Raw genomic sequence first — 20,200 nt, 5'->3', positions numbered from 1 at the left:
TGATCCTAGAGTTAATGGAGAACCATTGTAATTTATTGCACAGGGAGATGATATGGTCACATTTCTACTTTAAGAAGATAACTTTGGCTACTGAGTGAAGGATGAACTGGAATGGGAAGAGAATCAAAAATAAAACATTTTCTTTTTCTGCAAACTCTTTCATCCTGTGAACTTCCCTATTACTCTATAGAACACCACTGTTATCTTTGACACTTCTCTTGAATTCACTCTACATGCCAGACTGATGCTAAGTTTTGCTATTTCGACCTTTTCAGTATCTCTAGAATCCCTTTGACCACTTATACACTCCACCACTCTGATAAAATCTCTCATTACTGAGTAATGTGCTAAGGCAGTTAGTTAAATGACTTGCCCAGGATCACACAGCTAAGAAGTGTTAAGTGTCTAAGGCCAGATTTGCACCTAACTTCAAAGGTAGTGCTCTATCCGTTGTGCCACCTAGCTGCCCCCAAAATGATTTTTCTAAAGTTCAGGTGACTTCTGTATTTCCAGGATCAAATATAAAAATCCTTTGTCTTTTAAAGCCCTTAACAGCTTGACCCTCCTCCTAAGTTTCCATTCTTTTTACATTTTGCTCCCCTATAACTTCTCTATGACCAGCCATACTGGCCTTGCTATTCCTTATATGAGGTAACTCCTAATTCCTATGCTTTGCTACTGGCTGGTCTTCATTCCTGAAATATTTTTCTTTCTCAATTCCACCTTTTTGGCTTCTTTGATTTCCTTAGAGACTCAGTTTAAATACATCCTTCTCCAAGAGGCCTTTTCTGTTTCCTTCTCTCCCTTTCCTCTTTGATTACCTCTCATTTTTACTATATGTATATTTTATTACCTGCACTGTTATCTTTCAAATTAGATGTAAGCTCCTTGAGGATAGGGACTATGTTTTTGCTTTTTGGTATCTCTAGAGTTTAGTACAGTGCCTGACACATAGTAAGTGCTTAATCTATATTTGATTATTTGATATTCTAGTCACTCTACCATGTGCTGGAGATAAAAAGAAAGACAAAAGCCTATATATTCACAAGGAACTCACATTCTGGGGAACTGAAAGAAGACAACTTGTTAATAACTAGTACAGAGTAACTGGAAATTAATTTGAGAAGGAAGGCACTGGTGGCTAAGTTGAGGGGGGAGGAAGATTGGGAGAATCAGAAAAGGATGTAGAAAATGAGATTTGGACTGAATGTCAAAAAGAAGCTAGAGAAGTTAGGAGATGGAGATAAGAAAAAAAGAGAGCATTCAACAACAATGAAATCTGTAGGCCAGAATTGTGAATTACCTTAGACATGTGGGTTTTTCTCCGACATATGTTTCCCAGCTAGGAAGCAGACTTGAGTTCAAACCCAACCTTAGATATTTCCTGGTTGTATCTTCCTCTGTCTTCCTCAGATGGCAGTTGTAAAATAAGGGTAATAATAGTACTTACCTCTCAAGTTGTTGTGAGAATTGCATATTCTTATTAGCACATTCTCTGGCACATAGTAGATATTCAATAAATTCTTATTGTTCTTCTCTGTCTCCTGATTTCTTGAAAATATATGCCTATTCTTTGTCATTGAGTACCTTGTTGGGAAAGTACAACCTAAGTTTATATGTATGTTTTGATATATTTTATTATTTATGCATTGCTCTAATATGTGGTTGGCTGTAATATTATTTCTTACTGGGTTTTTTTCTGTATTGTTAAAGTAATGGTCATGGTTATAAGATCTAAATCTGTTGTGTAAATAGTACACACTGTATATATGTGTTTATCTTGTGACTGGCTTGTCATATAGAGAGAACAGACATTGGATTGGGGCTTAAAACCTTATCAATCAAATGAAGTATTTTTTTCTTGATTAATTGTAGAATTCTGACTATTTGAATGAATCTGCATAGTTCTACTTTATTCTGACAGCTTGCTAGTGTAAAGGCAGGAAGGAAGAAGTGAACCAAACTAAGAGAATGGGGTGTTTAACATACCCCACAAGAAATAAAATAGATAAATCTGTGACATTTTGGAGATGCTTAGGCTAGTCTTATTTTGCAGATCTATACTATGGCAGTACCATATTTTTAAAAATTCATTTTACACAGACATGAGGAATCACCATGTGCAGAGAAAGGCATGGGGTTGAGAAATTGAGCATCGTGTTTGGGGAATGGCAGGTTGGTCAGTGTAGCATGGATGGAAGTAAAGCATAAGAAGTACAGAATAGGAGAAACCAGTTTGGGGAAGGATTATATTTATATCTCAAGAGAGAGAAAAATTAGAGGAGTTTATATATGTCCAGATTTGTACTTTATGAACAGTCATTTATGAATAGAAATTGGATTGAAGTGGAGATTGGCATGGAGGCTTAAACTAGTGAGACAAATCATTAAGCTCTTGTGATGATCCTGATGAGAGGTAATGGTGGCCTGCTTTAAGATTGTATCTGTGTCAAGAGAAAGAGGAGGATAAGGTAGGGTGAGTATAAGTAAAAAATTGAGGACTTAAAAACTCAAAGTAGGTCTCAGTTTCTGGTCTTGGCTGGAAATAGATATAGCTTGTCAAGATCGTGGCCCCCTAGGCCAAATCAGTAACTTATCTGGATGGTTGTTAAAGGATGACTTATTCTTCTCCTGAATAATGATACCCCTAAAATTTGGGTTTGGGGGCCTGGATTAAGGAAGACTCTTCTGAGTACAAATTTAGCTACAGACATTATAGCTATGTGACCTTGGGCAAGTCACTTAACCTTGTTTGTTTCAGTTTCCTCATCTCCTAAAATGAACTGGAGAAGAAAATGGCAAACCACACCAGTATTTTGCCAAGAAAACCTCAACTGTAAGGAGATGACTTGGGGAGGGGGGTTACATTGGGAAATAGAAGTTATATAAAAACAAAATCTACAAGTAAAAAAACTTAAAGGAAAAAGTTACTCTTTTCTCAGTAGTTTTTATTTTTCCAATTACATGTAAAGATAGTTTTCAGCATTTATATTTAAAAATACATGTAAAGATAATTTTTAATGTTCACCCTTGCAAAACCTTGTTTTCTAGATTTTTTCTTCCTCCCCTAAATAGCAAGTTTATAGGTTAAACAGCAATATAGATTAAACATGTGCAATTCTTCTAAACAAATTTCTACACATATAATAGTGTGCAAGAACAGATCAAAAGAGAAAAAAATGAGAAAGACCAAAAAAATAAGCAAACAAATGAAAATACTATGTTGTGATTCATATTCAGTCTCTATAGTCCTTTCTGAATGCAGATGGTTCTCTAATTACAAGTCTGTTAGAATTGCCTTGAATCATTTCATTGTTGAAAAAATCCAAATCCATCACAGTTGATCATCACATAATCTTGTTGCTGTGTACAGTGTTTTTAGTTCTATTCACTTCACTTAGCATCAGTCATATAAGTCTTTCCAGGCTTTTCTGAAATCAGACTTCTGATCATTTCCTATAGAACTATAATTATTCCATTACATTCATATACTATTCAGCCACTCCAACTGATGGACATACACACAGTTTCCAGTTCTTTGCCACTACAAAAAGAACTTCACCATTCATTTTTGTAAGATTTTGAGTTTCAATTTTTCTCCCTTTCCTCCTCCCTCAAGACAGCAAGCAATCTGATATAAGCTACACCTATGCAGTCTTTTAAATATATTTCCATATTAAATTATGTTGTGAAAGAAAAATTAGAATAAAAGGAAAAAATCACAAGAAAGAAAAAGAAAAAAAAAGGTGAAAATAATATGCTTTGATTCTCCTTCAGTCTCCGTCATTCTCTCCCTGGATGTAGATGGCATTTTCCATCTCAAGTCCATTAGAATTGGCTTGGATTACTGTGTTGCTGAGGAGAGCCAATGTTAATCATCACATATTCTTGTTGTTACTGTAAACAATGTTCTCTTGGTTTTGTTCACTTTATTTAGTACAGTTTATGTAAGTCTTTCCAAGTCAGCCTGCTGATCATTTCATTAGCAGCAATAATATTCCATTCCATTCACATACCATAACTTATTCAGCATTTCTCAATTAATGAACATCCATTTAAAAGGAAAAAGTTATTAAATAGTTTGCAAAAAAATCTGCAGTGATATTATAGTATTTATTCATCAAGGTACTTGTACCGAGGCTCTTGTCCCAACTCTGGGACAAGGTAGGACAATGGCCTACCTCACCATATACTATCAAGTATACCTCAGAGAAGATATAATTTCCCCAGAGAAAAAGACCTGGTGCCTTCCTCAGGAGTACCTGTATTACATATAGACCAGTTGTCTTAATGGCAAATAATCCAGGCAATAGGAACATAATTCCCTAATTCAGAAACTCCTCCCAAAAGGAGCTGGATCTTTGAATTCCCTCTTTCACAATTTTTTAGGAGTTCAAAGATGATCACATTTGCCTATTTGAAGTCTTGCTAATTTGGAGGCCTGTAAGACTTTTCCTTGATAGGGAGGTTTTATTTAAAAGCATGAGAATAAATATATTTTTTACAAAATAGTGAATAGTTAATACCACAAGTAGGTATTATCTGTGATGGAGAAATACCAGAAGCCTTTTCCATATAAGATAGTACATTAAGACAAAAGGAAATTGAAAAATAAATTATAGGCAAAGAAGAAACAAAACTAATTGTTGGAAAATGGTATGATGGTTTCTCAAATTCTAGAAATTCAATTGAAAGTAATTAAAATAATTACTTCAGAAAATAGCATGATGTAAACATATAAAAATGTATATTACCATTAAAATTCAATATGAAGACACTGAAAAAAATTCCATTCAAAATGCTTATATAAGGTATAGAATATTTGATAATTCATCTATGAAAACATACATGGGGGTTATGTTAAGTATAACTAAAACTCCATTGAAATAAATACTTAGATTAACAACTTATGATTGGACCACAATGAAAAATTAATAATAATAATAACTCATATTTTATAGATTCAGTAGTAGTCAAAATTACCAAACGATACTGAAATAATAAAATCAGCCTAGAGAACCACAAAGTCAAGTATTTCAAGGGAAGTAATAAAGTCTGAGAAGGAAGGGCGGCCTGGCAATATGAAATCTCAAACTATGAAATCAGTAATCAAAGCTATTTTGTAGTGGTTAAAAAATGGGAAGATTTATTTGTTTAGGTTTACAAGATTTTGAGAAATCAAATATTCTGTAATAGCATAGTACATAAAACTTGAAAGTAATTTTGTAGAAATTAGCCTTAAGTGGAGATCTCAAATTATGTGCCTCAAATAGATACATGGAATAGATTTTTAAAAGATCATATTGTAAATTAGAGGAGAATGGAAAAAAATACCTTTCAGAAATATGGTTTACGGAGTTATGTTCTTGCCCAAAAGATTGAGACATCATAGGAAACAAAATGGACAATTTTGATTATAAAAAAATTGAAAAAAAAATGCCCAAACACAGTAAGTACATTTAAAATCAGAGGAGGAAAAAGTTAACTGGAAAAAAGGTCTGCAAAAAGTTTCTCTGATAAAGATCTGCCATCTATAGTATATAGGGAATTGATAAAAAACAAACAACTAGATTTCTTCTCTAATAGCATAAATGAACAAATGCTAAGTATGGTAGTTTCCTTTTTTAAATGGGTAGTTGTCAAAGATGAAAATACACACTGTCAATAGATGTACAGAAAAATGTTTAAGGTTATTTTTGATCAAAGAAATTAAAATAAGTCTGAATTTATACCTCTCACATCACATTGGAAAAGATGACAAAGTTGGGGGGAACAGGGGAAGGTTCACATTAGAACGTACTAATACAGTATTGATTGAGCTGTGAACTTGTTCAGCTATTGGGAAGCAATTTGGAACTGTATCTAAAAAAAAAAAATCATTACACTTCATACCCTTTTACTCAGTGATTGTACTCCTGGGCATAATTACATAACAAAATTGAGGTAGGAGGGGAAAAAAAGCCATTATGTATAAAAAGTATTAAAGATAGCACTTTTCATTGCCAGAAAAATAATAGATGGTTGCTCATCAATTAAAGAATGTCTGAATAAAGTTTTACATCTAAATTTAATGGAAACTTGAAAAGATTGGCATGAATTGATTCAAAGCGAAACAAGAAGAACCAGAACATTTTATACCAATGACTTGTTTATTGTAAATGAAAATTGTAAGATTTTGAAGCCCTGATCAATGTGCAATGACCATTCATGGTCTCAATGGATTCACTTTGTTTTTCCATTTTCTTTTTGGAAGAATTGATAGATCAGAATGTAGAGACTTATTTTCTAGTATGCAATGTATAGATATAAGTTTTGATTTATTATACTTATTTGTGAAAGGGAGGGCCTTTGTTTTTTTTTTTTTTTAGGAGGAAAATGGGACTTAGGGGAATCCGTAGTGATAAGTGATATCAAACCAAAAAAAAGAGTACAAAAAGAAAAAAACCACATCAATGAAATATTTTTAAAATAACAGAAGGAAACAGGAGGAAGATCAGAGTAGGATTTTCCTCAGGGTGTTGTTGATTCTACTAAACTAAATTTAATACATACTTTAAAAAAAACAAAATATATTTGATAGAGATTCATTTTCACATGTAATCTCCTTTTTGTTCCATGTATATGGAAATGTAAATGTTTGCTGATATTTGTCAAGCAAATAGTGAGCAGATTTGAGAGTAATTAAAGAGCAAAGGAGGGAATTAGAGAACAAATATGAGATTTGGGAATTGCAAAAAAGTGGGAATGAGCCTAACAGTAGAGAGAAACCAGTAGCAGAGAGAAGGACCTGGAAAGAAATACGTAAATTTTCTGTAAAACAGAAAAGGTAATTGAGCAGGTTAGAGAGAGGCAAAGAAGAAATGGTAATGAAAAATAGTAAAAAGAAAGATCTAACAGTACATATGACCATACCCAATAGCACATATTGCAATATATTGAAGAAACTCCATTCCACTAAACTTTTTCTTAACTTCAAGGAATTAATATTTTAATGTCTTATTAGTTATTCAGATTTTTATAGATTTTAAAAAATACTCCATTCATTGCATAAAATTTTGTGATAAGTTTTTCCCCAATTTCTCCCAAGTATGATCCTTGCTTAAATGAACTTTTTGCCGCTAATTCCATAAGCTGTGATTTGTTAAAGCAGAAATTAATATGCCTTTTGACTTAGAAATAAAATGTTAATACAACAATCTTCAATTTTTAAGAAACAATTATAATTTGGAATATTTATTTTCACTTTGATTGCAAGTTTTACTGTCCAGTCTGATGACTAATTTAGACATAACATGTCTCAGAAATTTTCCAGTAGACAGTTAGCTTATATTTCTATCAAGTCCAGTAAGGATAGTTGAACTGTAAAGAAAAGGGACATGAAACATACCTCTTCAGTATATTTTTTAATAAGAAACAATATCTAGCTCGAAAGTTCTGTGGAAAGATTATACCACATTCTATTAAATGCACATATATTTTCTTGGCTTGATAAAGGAATTGTTTAAAAGGATAATTCATCTAAATTATTAGCTGTACATTACATAATACTCAATGAATCTGAATGATAATATACTTGAATAATATTTGAATGTTTAAATTTTAATTTCATCCCTTTTCTAAAATACTTTAAAAATATCTCATATCTTGGAACCACTTGTCAAATCAACTGTTACCCATTTTCTTAATTTCAGGTTCCTTTTACTGCTGCATTGGAGAATGAAATAATCTCATAAGAAAACACTAATATCCTGCAATGAGAGGTATAGAACAAACTAGGTAGGTTTTGTGTGATAATAATACTGTCTTCATTTTGTGGTGAAGTTTAGCATCAATCCTAGAATGATGTCCTAGACCAGAATTCTTTGGACTACCTTAAAATTAAATTGTCAGGTATACCACCTTCTCTTAACAAAATAAATTTCATGGTTTTAAGGTAGTAAGTGTACTTATGCAAAATAAATTTTTCATGATTTTAATCAATAGGAAATGTCTTTGGAATTTTTCTAGTTATATATGCTGAAAAGAACCAAAGAGGTTATCTAGGCCAACTGCCTTAGTTTACAAATGAAGAAACTGATGTACAGAGAATTTGTAAGTTGTCTTAACATCATTCAAATAAATAACTATTAGAGGCAGGGTTTGATTCGTGTCATCTGATTGAAGAACTAGCCATTTAGATGTAATCAAGGCCATGAGACTAGGGGCCACGAGACTGGGGGCCATGAGGAGTGCCACGCAACTGGAGGCCACGAGAATCAAGGCCACGAGAATCAAGGCCACAAGACTAGGGGCTACGAGAATCAAGGCCACGTGACTGGGGGCCATGAGAATCCAGTAAGGATAGTTGAACTATAAAGAAAAGGGACATAAAACATACCTCTTCAGCCCTAGTTGCCTGGAGGAGGGGGGGAGATGAGCCATAGAGACTTATTAAAAGACTATTCTTTTATTATATTCTTAAAGGTTTTTTTAAATATAATTTTTATTTTACTTTTGGTTTATCAAGTATTAATTTTTTCTTCCTCCCACATATTCCCCTCTCCCCTACTCCTGCCTATTGAGGAATTAAAGAAAAACTATAACATTTGCACAGTTAAACAAGCAGCACAGTCTCCATTAGTCATGTTAATGCTAATTAATTAATGGACAATGCATGTTATATTCTTCATTTTGAGTTCACCTCTGTGATATGAGGTTAAATATTTAGCATGCATGGACTTTAGAAATCATGGATTATCATTGGATTTTCATTGCTCCAGTTCCTTCATCTTAATATGTGTGAATTTTTATATTTCAAGTATGTTTCTTATGTACAGTAGATTATCGGATTCTGCTTTCTAATTATTCTGCTATTCTCTTACATTTTATAGATAAAATCAACTCATTGACATTTACAGTTATGACTGTTAATAGTATGTTAGTATAGACTTCTTCCATTGTTTTCTTATACTTTTCCTTTTATTCGTTTGCTCATTCTTTTTTATAAAAAAAGGTGAGAAGTTTATTTAGTCCCATTGTTTTAAGTTTGCTACAATCTGCTTTTGCTCTAGTCTCCAGAACATAATCATTGGTTCTTTTAAAGTTCTCTTTAAGAGCCAACCTTTCTAGAATTTGTTTAACTTAAGACTAATCTACCCCTTTTAATCCTCCCTCTCCTTTTTCTCCTTTCTACCTTTCTTGTTTTGAGAGAGAGAGAGAAAGAGCGAGAGAGAGAGAGAGAGAGAGAAAGAGAGAGAGGGGAAGAAGAAGGAGGAAAAGGTGGAGGAGGAGGAGGAGGAGGAAGGAAAGGAGGGAGGGAGAGACAGACACAGAGATATATAGACATCACTTCAGATGAGCGTGAAATTGAAGTGTCATCTGCTCCCTTTATTCTCCTTATTTGTATAGTTATTTCTATTTGTGCTCATTGATTGTGAGTCCTATTTTTTCTTCTATGAAAGATTCTTTTCTTCTCATTTTCCAGTCTTCTGAGTGATTCTTCTGCAGCCTAGCTTCTAATCCCAGAGATAAGCCAATGGGAGTTGTTAGGCCTACAACAGTCTTCAAAGGCTCTTGTGAAATCCATTTTCACTGATCTCAGGCTAGGATCCCAAGTGCCATTGAATCTCCTTCTAAAAAAAAGTGTGTGTGTGTGTGTGTGTGTATCACTAAGAACAAATGTTGTCATTAACACCATATAAATGTAAGCTATTCCTTTAAACATTAGAAGTAATTAATATAATTTCATTTAATCAGCAAGGGGGTGGCAAATATGTGACCTCTTTAGATAAGTTACCAGAGAACTTTGTTTTAATAAGCATATTTTTAACTTAAATACAAATTTAAACTTCTAGTAGCAGTACTACAATATTAATGCACACATATTTCTAAAATCTTATTCCCAAATGCATCAGTTGAAAATAATTGTCATATATCATTTAAATTTAAATATTGTAATTTAGGCTACATTTTTGGGAGAAAATCCTTTTCCCCCTCAAAAACTCCATTCTCCTAGACTGCTGAAAATCTTTAAAATTAACTAAGAAACCTGAGATGGAAACACAGGCTCCTGGGAACAACAGCAGTCCAAACATGTTATCCCCAAGCCACGTGGAAATAGACCACACCCTTTTACAGAATCAGGAATGGATTGGGGAACATAGGAATCCATGTAGAGAGAAACTGAGACTGACTCTGGATTATGGGGTTTTGGGGGAACCTACCATTCTATAGAGAGGTTAGACTGTACATAAGTCCACATGCAGCAGTCTTGATCATTCCATTCCCCTCTAGGGAAATAAGCTTGAAAGCTTAAGAAAAATTCAGGTTACTTTGAATCAAGATGCACAAAACAAGTGCTTTTAAATCCCAAAATGGCTATTTCCTTTACTTTATAATTCAGCTGACCAAGAAAAACATAAAAGACAAAACAGACTCATACATAAATCCCAAGGCCCCTGATCCCAAGACCCCGTTCTCCTTTTCCTGTGGGCTATACTTACATCTTTTATGACTGTTCCTTTCACTTGCTGGATGAATTTTCTCTCTCTTAGTCTGTTGGAGTTTCTTTTGGTATCTACTCTTGTGAGTCTGTCTCTTTGGGCTCCGATTTTCCCACAGTGGGATCTCCCTTGTCAAGTCCAAAGACCACCGAGGCTGCTCCCCTGACAAGCCCTTGCCTTTGGGAGTGAAGAGTCACCAATAAGAAGGCACAAATCCCGGATGAGCCCCCAGAAAACTGTGGGATAGTGACCACTAGCCCAAAATAATTCCAATAGATGTTTCTCAGAGCCAGAGAAGAAAGTAGTTTGAAATTAAATGTTTCTGCAGAAAAAGTGCATCACTTGGCCACGAGACTAGGGGTCACAAGGAGTGTCACGAGACTGGGGGTTACGAGAATCGAGGCCATGAGACTGGGGGTTACGAGAATCGAAGCCATGAAACTGGGGGCCACAAGACAGGACACACAAGAATTGAGGCCACGAGACTGGGGGCCACGAGACCAGGGACCACAAGAATTGAGGCCACGAGACCAGAGGCTATGAGAATCGAGGCACGAGACTGGGGGAAAGATCAATTTTTCCCATTAAATTACACATTTGCTATGAAAGAGGCCTCTTAATAGTTATTTAAAAAATAATAAAATTAATAGTTGTTTAGAAAAAAAAAAAGTGCATCACTTCCCTTAGCATAGTGGAGTGGAGTGAGGCAAAGGATAAGCAACAGACTAGATTTTTTTACCCCTAAAACAACTTTTATCTTATGGACCTCAACTGTCCCTGACTTAATATCAATACTCAGTCTCAGGAACCCACTCTACTCTCAGGGTACAAGAACAGGTTTATAAAGTGGTTTGTATGAGATTAAGCAAGGGTATGTGCAAGGTACTGTACTGTAGCCCTAATTGTGGCAGGGTCAGTTTTTTGAGAAAGCTTCATGTCTATCCCAATTAATAATAAAGGAGAGAAATTAGGCAACTTGCCCAGAATCACACATTATTGATTATCTGAGGAAGAACTAAAAGTAGGGTTTTCAGACCATTCAGACAATCTAGAGTGCCACTTGCTTCTTTGAATAATCTGGTAGGATCAATTGGTTTATTTCAGTCAAAAAAATTTTTTTAAACTTAAAATATATGTTTATAATCTGTCATTCTCATTACCATTCCCTTAATGTATAAGAAAATTTCTTAAATGTGCAAAACAAAATTCTCATTATAAACATGTATAGACCAGCAAAACAAAGAAATTCCATTTTCCTATCCCTTTCTAGAAAAGTGTCACTTTTTTTCATTATCCATCCTCATTTTCTGTCTTATTCTCCAATTCATGACTTTTAGAATTATTTGATCTCTGAATTCCTTATGCAATCAATTTTTTTTAAAGTAGATACTTAGCTTTTCTCTTCAGGTAATTTCTGTGTTTGTCTTACCCTGTGGTAATTTCCATCTCAACCCCTGTGTGTTCCACTTTTCCATTGTACCTCATTTCCCTAATAATAATCAGTTATTGCAGGTGTTAAAGGAACACATGGTTGGACCAATCCCCTACTATGTGCTTAATTATTCAGCCCACTACTGATCTATACTACTCTTGATTGTCATTTTTCCCCCTACAGATGTCTCAAAATCTTCTCCCCTGGTTTGCATATTCTCTAATTCCCTCAGGAGCTAATTGCCCCAAGAAGTTTCAGCTTCTCACCCATCCTAAGGTCAGACAAATGTGTTGGAGTCCAGCTCCAGTGAATATTGAGAGAGTGAGGGTGAATTGAATATACAAAGCAAGGCAGAAAAATGTCTTGGCAATTTTCATTTATTAATTTGAGAGCCTGAGTTTATATATTCTAGTGTTTCATTAATACTAGCTATCTTCAGGTGGCACTAGGTACATTTCAGGGTTAATATATGGACCACACTTAAACATTTCACTTTGACCTTAACCAGCAAAAACAAGTTATCTATCATAATAGGGTTGTAAATAACAGTTATTATTAATAACAAGATATTTGTCAAAACAGTTATAAATAATTATGCTGCTTTATTCCTGTCACATGCGTTCTTCATCAAGATTATCCTAAATTTATCTTGAGTATGTCTTCATTTATCGTTAGGGAAGGTGGTGAGCCAATGCTTTGAATTGCTCGCCCCTACAGAGAGCAGGTCTCAAGTAATACCTGGATTGGGCTCTTCCTGTTCAATACTGGTCTTCTACACAAATGGACTTAATCAGCACTAGATCAACCAACCACATCTCCTTTCACAGAGCTTCTTTTTTCATCTATAGAAGTTTTCATCAATTGACTCCCCTTCTCACCAGTAAAGCAAGGTCTTTTTCCTCCTTTTTTTAGGCCTTCCCCTTTCTTCCTGACCTACTCCCATTGTAACCTGTTTTCTTTCTTAATTCCCCTCATTGCTAACTCTTGATTTGATCCTAGCATATCCCTCACTCTTTTCTATTCCCCTATTCCTTTTTCCACTTCCATGTACCCTTCTGTGTTGTAGTACAGAAAACAACATTGAGGCAGTTGTCACCAGGTTCTGTCCATGAATGGACAGAGTCATCCCTGGCTCTGTTATCTCCACATGTCATCTACCTTCACCCCATGTCCTTATGTACATTGAGAATGAAGTCTCCTACTGATCTTTCTGTCATTCTTTTGAATTTGAAGGTCTTTTTTCTGATAGCTTGGAGAAGATGTTTCTGAATTGAGGTGTTAAATATAATCACTTTATGCACTGGAGTTTATAGTCTTGAGTTTTATTTTTTTCCTGGGTGATCTATGAATTCTTTTCAATTTCATTTTCTACATTCAATATTTTGGGCAGTTCTCTTTTATTATTTTCTGCATTATGTTAAAAGTTTTTTTGTCTTATAATATTTTTCTGTGAGATTTCCAAATTTTAGGACATTTCTTTGCATCTTATATTTGAGGTCAAATATGCTTTGCTTGATCTATGGTGATCTATGGGTGATCTATGAATTGTTTTCAATTGATATTTCATTTTTTGTGTTCAATGTTTTGGGCAATTGTCTTTTATTATTTTCTGCATTATGTTGTTAAGAGTTTTTTTGTCCTACTGTATTTTTTTCTGGGAGATTTTCAATCCTTAGAGTATTTCTTTGCAGTTTATATTTGAGGTCAATTATTCTTTGCTTGACCATATATTTAAAAATGTTTTTTTTTTTTTTTTGCTTTTATTATTCTAGATTGTCTTCTTTATAGATGTGTTTCCAGTCTGTTGTTTTCTCTTTTTTCTTTAGTGAGATTTGGCCATTGTAGATTCTACATTTTCTATTCTGCCCATTTTTGCTTTGCAAAACAAATTCTGTTCTATTCTCATAGTTATCATTTCTCTTTTGAATCAATTAGGAAGAGTGTGCTGTGGTTTCATGTTCTCCTTGAGTTGGATCATTTTCCTTTGTTTTGCAATATTTATTCATAGATGCTTGAACTAATGTATTAGTTCTGGAAGCCACAATTCTTTCTGTTGTTAATATTTTCCCTCTTGGTTTATGTTTATGTGTCATTGTCTCCCTCCCCTCATCCTCTTATATTGTAATACAGTTCTAAAAAAGAAACATTCAACTGTAGGCAGAGCATCTCCAAGTTCATTTTATAATGCTCTATTTGCGTCTTCCCTGTTATCTTTATCAGATTTTTGCCTTCATAACTTTCTCCTTATGTACATTGGTTTCTCTGTTTTCACTGTTTCTTGTTATTTTTATTGGCTGTATTTCTTTTCTTTCAGGTGTTTTGGTCTTCAATTTTGGTCTTGTTTTTCTAAAATGTTTCAAAGGTGTTTTTTGTTTGTTTGTTCAATTTAACATCCATTTTTGTCCTGTATGGTTATGCTCAGATTTGGAAGATAGGTTGGTTACTTTGGATTGTATCCTGAGCTCCTGTGCTTTTCTGAATAGAGTCCATTCTCTCCTCTTTTTCTTAGAAGCTTTGTATTATTTGAATGTCTTTTCTTTTATATTTCATGGTCTCTTTCCTGATGGTTTTCAGAACTTTTTGTTTCTGAAATAAGTTGTTAAATTTTAACTACTGTACCTCTCTAGGAGTTTGCTGCCTTGGAAGTGTTCTTTAGGTTGTTCTACAAAATCTATCTTCCAGTTCACTGTTTTGCTTGCCTAGTGACTATTATCTTTTAATATGTTTGTTTTAGGTACTTCTTCAGAGTTATCTTTACTTTTGTGTATTTGTATTCCCTTTATATTAATCTCTCTTGTTTCTTTGTTGAGGTTTGCCATTGCAAATTTAAGTTTTTCCATTCCTTATTTTTCTTATAAAGACATAAATTCACATTTCCCTCTTAAACAGTATTTATAGTTTATAATTCCATATTCTCCTTGCATTCGAAAAGGGTCTCTATCTCATCAAGTGTTGGATCATTTTTCTTTGTTTTGCAGTATCCACTCATAGATACCATAATTCCTTCGGTTGCTAGTAGGTTTTTGTTTGTTATGTTTTGTTTTATCTGTTTATATTTCTTCCTTAAATCTTTGCTACTTTTAGTTTCTTTTTTCTACCTTATTTTCCTTATCATTAACTTTACGATCTCCTCCCCTTTGATTGTGGTTTCCTAGAGGAAAAAGGGGGGATAGATTTCCAAGTCTACTGTACCCTCCCAATACCCACTCCCACCTGGCCTTCACTCTACCCTCAATCAGAACAGTTCATTTTAATTCATGTATTTTATTGTCAGATAAGCACATTGATTTCTGGATTACAATAGAGAATAGAAACCTTTCGTAAATTTTTTCATTTGAAAATACAAATATAAAATTATATTTTCCATTTCTGAGATGTGAGAGACTGCCATCCACATTGTCATTTTTATAAGGCTTTAAGCCATATACCTGAAAGATGCTTCACACACACACACACACACACACACACACACACACACAATGCTGCTGAAAAAATTTTATTTAGATACATTGCACATGAAATGCTTCAACTTGCTTCCTAAAGTCAAAATGGAATTTTGACTTTACAATACACCATGAACAAAGGATTTGCTGGCTCACTATACTCAGTATGACACTAACAGATTCCGCACAGTATGGAACAGTATTTTTTTTTTATTCTTCTTTTTCTCTTATTATATATGCTTTTTAAAAATTTATTGTAGCTTTTTGTTGACAAAACATATGCATGGGTAATTTTTCAGTATTGAACTTGGAAAAACTTCTGTTCCAGCTTTTCTCCTCCTCCCCCCATCCCCTCCCCTAGATGGCAACTAGTCCCATACATGTTAAATATGTTAAAATATATGTTAAATACTATATACGTATACATATTTATACAGTTATCTTGCTGCACAAGAAAAACCGGATTTAGAAAGAAGGTTAAAAATAACCTGAGAAGAAAAACAAAATTGCAAGCAAACAACAACAGAAAGAGTTTAAATGCTATGTTGTGGTCCACACTTATTTCCCAGTGTTCTTTTACGAAGTGTAGCTAGTTCTGTTCATTACTGATCTATTGGAACTGATTTGGTTCATCTCATTGTTGAATTTAGCCATTTCCATCAGAATTGATCCTCATATAGTATTGTTGTTGTAGTATATAATGATCTCCTGGTTCTGCTCATTTCACTCAGCATCAGTTCATATAAGTCTCTTTAGGCCTTTCTGAAATCCTCCTGCTGGTCATTTCTTACAGAATAATAATACTCCATAACATTCATATACCACAATTTACCCAACCATTCTTCAATTGATGGGCATCCATTCAATTTCCAGTTTCTAGCCATTATGAAAAGGGCTGCCACAAACATTTTTGCACATACAGGTAGGATGGGACAGTATTGATGAGACTGATATAAGCAACAAATGATGAAGTTTGCCACCAAGTGATGGGTTTAATAGCAATTCACATGTGAAAAATTCATTATGGCTTTCTCATTGCCAAACGATACCTTTTTTTATGAGAAGACATTATAGACAAAATGAAGAGGCAAAATATAGACACCAGGAGTGTAAATATGAAATAGATTAGGAAGAGCATGTAGTTAACAAGGAAAAGGAGTTTTAAAATTAACAATTGAAAAGAGAAATTCCCCAGTGAAACTCACAGTTAACCAGGAGAATGGGAATATGACATGATGTGAGAGTGTGTCTTTGACTGGCAGGTTAAATCCATAAAGGAATTTAACACCCTAAAATAGTTAATTAGCTATAACAAGGAGAAACATATCTTCCATATCATGAGGCATGGCGGATAGGGTGAGAAGAAAGATACCACAAGGCAGAATGCCATGGTGGGCTAACCTCAGAAGGGGTTCAGCAAAGATGGTGTAGGCCATAAACCTGTTGATTTATAGGGGACATTTAACCTCAGGAGTTTGGCATCATAACTTGGCTTTCTGATTGGATACAGTAACATGGAGTTACTCAAGATCTCCATAGGGGTAGGATTGTAAGACAAAGCTGGTCTCCTGTGCCCTTCCTTACTTACCTCCAGGTAGTATTATAATCTTTGTACTTCAGGCTCTTTCTGCTAAGCCTACCTAGGACCTCATTAGTAAGTATAGAATATGACAGAGAGCTGCTGAGAGAGGCCTCTTGATACTTTTTTGTTTATCCCAGCTGCCCTCTTTCTCCTCCCACCCTCTCCTCTCTCCCCCTTTCTCTTTTAACCAACCCAGCTCCCCAGGTCTGAAATAAAATTCTATCAATTTTAGCTAAGCTAGAGGATTTTGATGAAGGGCACTTCTGCCAGTGAGGTGGTTGTGTGTGAGTTTGTGCGGGTGTGTATTTGTTTAAAAAAAGAAACCTTGTTGTAGTATTAAAATATTGTTTAATTTACAGAAAATCTCCTTATGTAGTGTCTGAACCCAAGAGAACTTAATTGCATATTTCATGCCATTAGGATAAGGACAGGAGGACTTGCTAGTGTGTATATATACCCAATGTGGCTGCTTCTTCCCTTTTACTCCAGCACAGGAAAATATCTTGGCCTGTGAAAATTCAAGAAAACCATTCTCTCTCCTCCCTTCAAATTCCCTGTTCTGTGCCATTTTCAATACACTAAAGTTAAGTTTGAGTTAATGTTATTTTCTTTCCTTTTTTTTTTTTTTTTGGTAAACAGTTTTACATGCAATATGATACAGAAAGTATATCTGCCCTTCAATAAAAATGTAATAAACTATATTGATTTATTCTTGATTATTCAGTAAATAACTGAATGGCACAGTGAAACAATATGGTTGATGAAAGTAGAGGCTAAATCCTTAGGGATTTACTTACTTGCACTCAAGGTTAGAATATTCTTTTTTTTTTTTCCTAGTCAAAAAATAAAAATAGAATAATGAAAAAAACAAAAACAAAAACCCAATCCCAAACTGAACTCAATTACAACCAATAATTATCTAATGATTGAATTATTCTAATTAGATGTGTATAGCATATGATGACTATGGATTTCTGTAAGATGAGAAATTAACTGAACTGAAAAATTAAATGGACAGCAATACAGCCATGCTACTTTAAAGTCCAAGCTACAAAGTTCACATTAAAATGAAAATTATGACGGATAGCAATGCAAGGCCAGGCCAGATCAGGTTAAAGCCTATTCTAACTGTAATTCATCAGCTTAGATCTCTGTTCCAGTTGATTTTGGTTGGATAACTGGACTGTTGTACTTTTTGCTTCAGGCTTGATGAGGTATAGTAAGGTGGAGGGGGAATGGGGAAAAATACCTTGTACCACTACTCTTTTTCCTCAGTTCTGTGGCCCAGCATTATTGATTCAGATTATCTTCTTCAGTCCCTGCTCCTCCCCTCTACCTTGCAGCATTTCAGAGCTTTGCAGCACTAGTGCATCTAGGTTTTAGCTCCACTTACAGAATTTCCTCCAAAAAGGTCTGTGGTCAAGTTTTTTTATTAAGGCCTGAGCCTAAAAAGGAGACATGGGGACCAGAATCTAGGGGTAGGTTTTGGTGTAAGCTTGTGTTATGTCCTTGCATTTATTTGTTAGTTGCTGCTGGTAATGTGGGAGGATGAATATGAAATTAGAGTCAGTGAACATCATTTCCTAATCTTTGGATTTTTTTTTTTTGAACATTTATTTTCAATTCTGTGTTCTTGATTTCATTCCCTGAAGATAGCTTAGTAAGTTGCTTTAACTTTGGTGCATAATTTCTGTTGTGGAGAGGTTTGAGAGGTAATGGGAATTTGAGAAAATGTCTAGTTTACTGCCTTATTGCTCATAAGTCATAGAAGTTGTTTAGGTTGCCTATTTCTTTAAGGAAGTATTGAATATAATTTGGTAGATAGAATTCCATATATTTTTATGCATTTTGTAGTTATTCTGAATGAGACTTCTTTATCATTTTTATTCAGATTTTGTTATTATATACAATCAATACTGATTTTGTGGATCAATTTCATAAATTTCAGTTTTCCTGAAAATTGTCTTAGTTTCTTTCCTGAATCCTTGGGATTTTCTAAGTAAACAATCATATTATGAGCAAATTAAATAGTTAGGTTTCCCCCCTCTTTTACAACTGGTACTTGTGCTTTTTTCCTTCCTCAATTAAAACTCTCTGAATTTTGGCTTTCAACCTTATTATTCATATTGATTGTGGAACTGCTTTCTAAAAAATCGCCGTTTTCTTAATTGTGAAGTCTTACGGTCTTTATCCAGTTCTTATTCTTGATTTCTCGGTAGCCTTTGATGATGTTCAAGTAATCTTTTCTCATAGATACAAAAGTTTTTGATTTGGACCAAACATCTATCTCATGATTATTTTTCTATCTGCCTGATGATTCTTCAATATTCTTTGCTGATCTTCATCTATATCATGTGCACTAAATGTGGGTGTTCCCCAAGGCACCTTATTATCTTCTATCTCTATATTATCTCTCTTAATAATTTCTTCACTCTCATGTATCATCTCTGAAAATAATTCTCTGAACTCTCTTGACTTTCAGTTCACATTAGTAAACTTTCTTTTAGATATCTGTAACTGGCTAATCCATAAACATCTGAAACTTGCCCAGTATCCCAGGATGTTAGGTGTTACCCATCCTCAACTCCTCACTTTTACTGATTTCTTATAACAAGTCTGTTGTCATATCTTGGTATTTCTCATGTACACGTTCTCTCCTCTCTATTTGTATATATGCCAAATTGTTGCAGGCCCATCTCACTTTTTACCTAGACTATTGCAAGAGCTTTCCAGTTGGTTTTCCTGCTTCATCTCTTCCCTGTCCAATCTGCCCTTCATTTGGATGCCAAAATGATTTTCTTTAAGTACAGGCACCCTAGGACTTTCAAAGGTCCTAGGCTCTTTATACTTTTCCGGCATTCTGATACATTCATTCTCTCCACATATGCTGATTTAGAACCTTTGGCCTTGCGGTTTTTCTCACCCAATAAGTCTTCCTTTGAACTGACTGTCTCTCATGTCTGGAATGATCTTTCTGGCTTTTGTAAAACTTTTTAAAACGTATCTTCTATGGGAGGCCTTTTCTGGTTCTCCTTATCAGCCTTTTCCCCTCCCCTCCCCCAAACACAAAACAAAACTAATGCCTTCCTTTTTAGATTACCTTCATACTACATGGAACTTGTATCTAAACTTTTTTGCATATTGTTTTCTTCATTAGAAAGTGATCTCCATGTGAGCATAGATCATATTTTTGCTTTTCTTTGTGTCTGCGGTATTTAGCAATGCCTAACACATGGTTAGTTCATAATAAATTTTTACTAGT

General features: G+C 34.4%; 1 protein-coding gene across 10 annotated transcripts in view; it reads left to right on the top strand.

The window, feature by feature from the left end:
* NCOA1 (nuclear receptor coactivator 1) overlaps window positions 1-20,200 on the top strand; it is a 202,818-nt gene that overhangs the window by 46,136 nt on the left and 136,482 nt on the right. For 7 of the 10 annotated variants that reach the window (XM_051976360.1, XM_051976366.1, XM_051976361.1 and 4 more), the window contains one exon: window positions 7,692-7,776. The exons of the other annotated variants lie outside the window; for them this stretch is intronic. The gene's annotated coding sequence lies outside the window, so the exon portion shown is untranslated. The remainder of the gene's footprint in view (window positions 1-7,691; window positions 7,777-20,200) is intronic. 10 annotated transcript variants of the gene reach the window in all.

The sequence above is a fragment of the Antechinus flavipes genome, chromosome 2 (genome assembly GCF_016432865.1).
Source record: "Antechinus flavipes isolate AdamAnt ecotype Samford, QLD, Australia chromosome 2, AdamAnt_v2, whole genome shotgun sequence".
Taxonomy (NCBI): Eukaryota; Metazoa; Chordata; class Mammalia; order Dasyuromorphia; family Dasyuridae; genus Antechinus; species Antechinus flavipes.
This window is presented reverse-complemented; position numbering and strand designations above follow the sequence as displayed.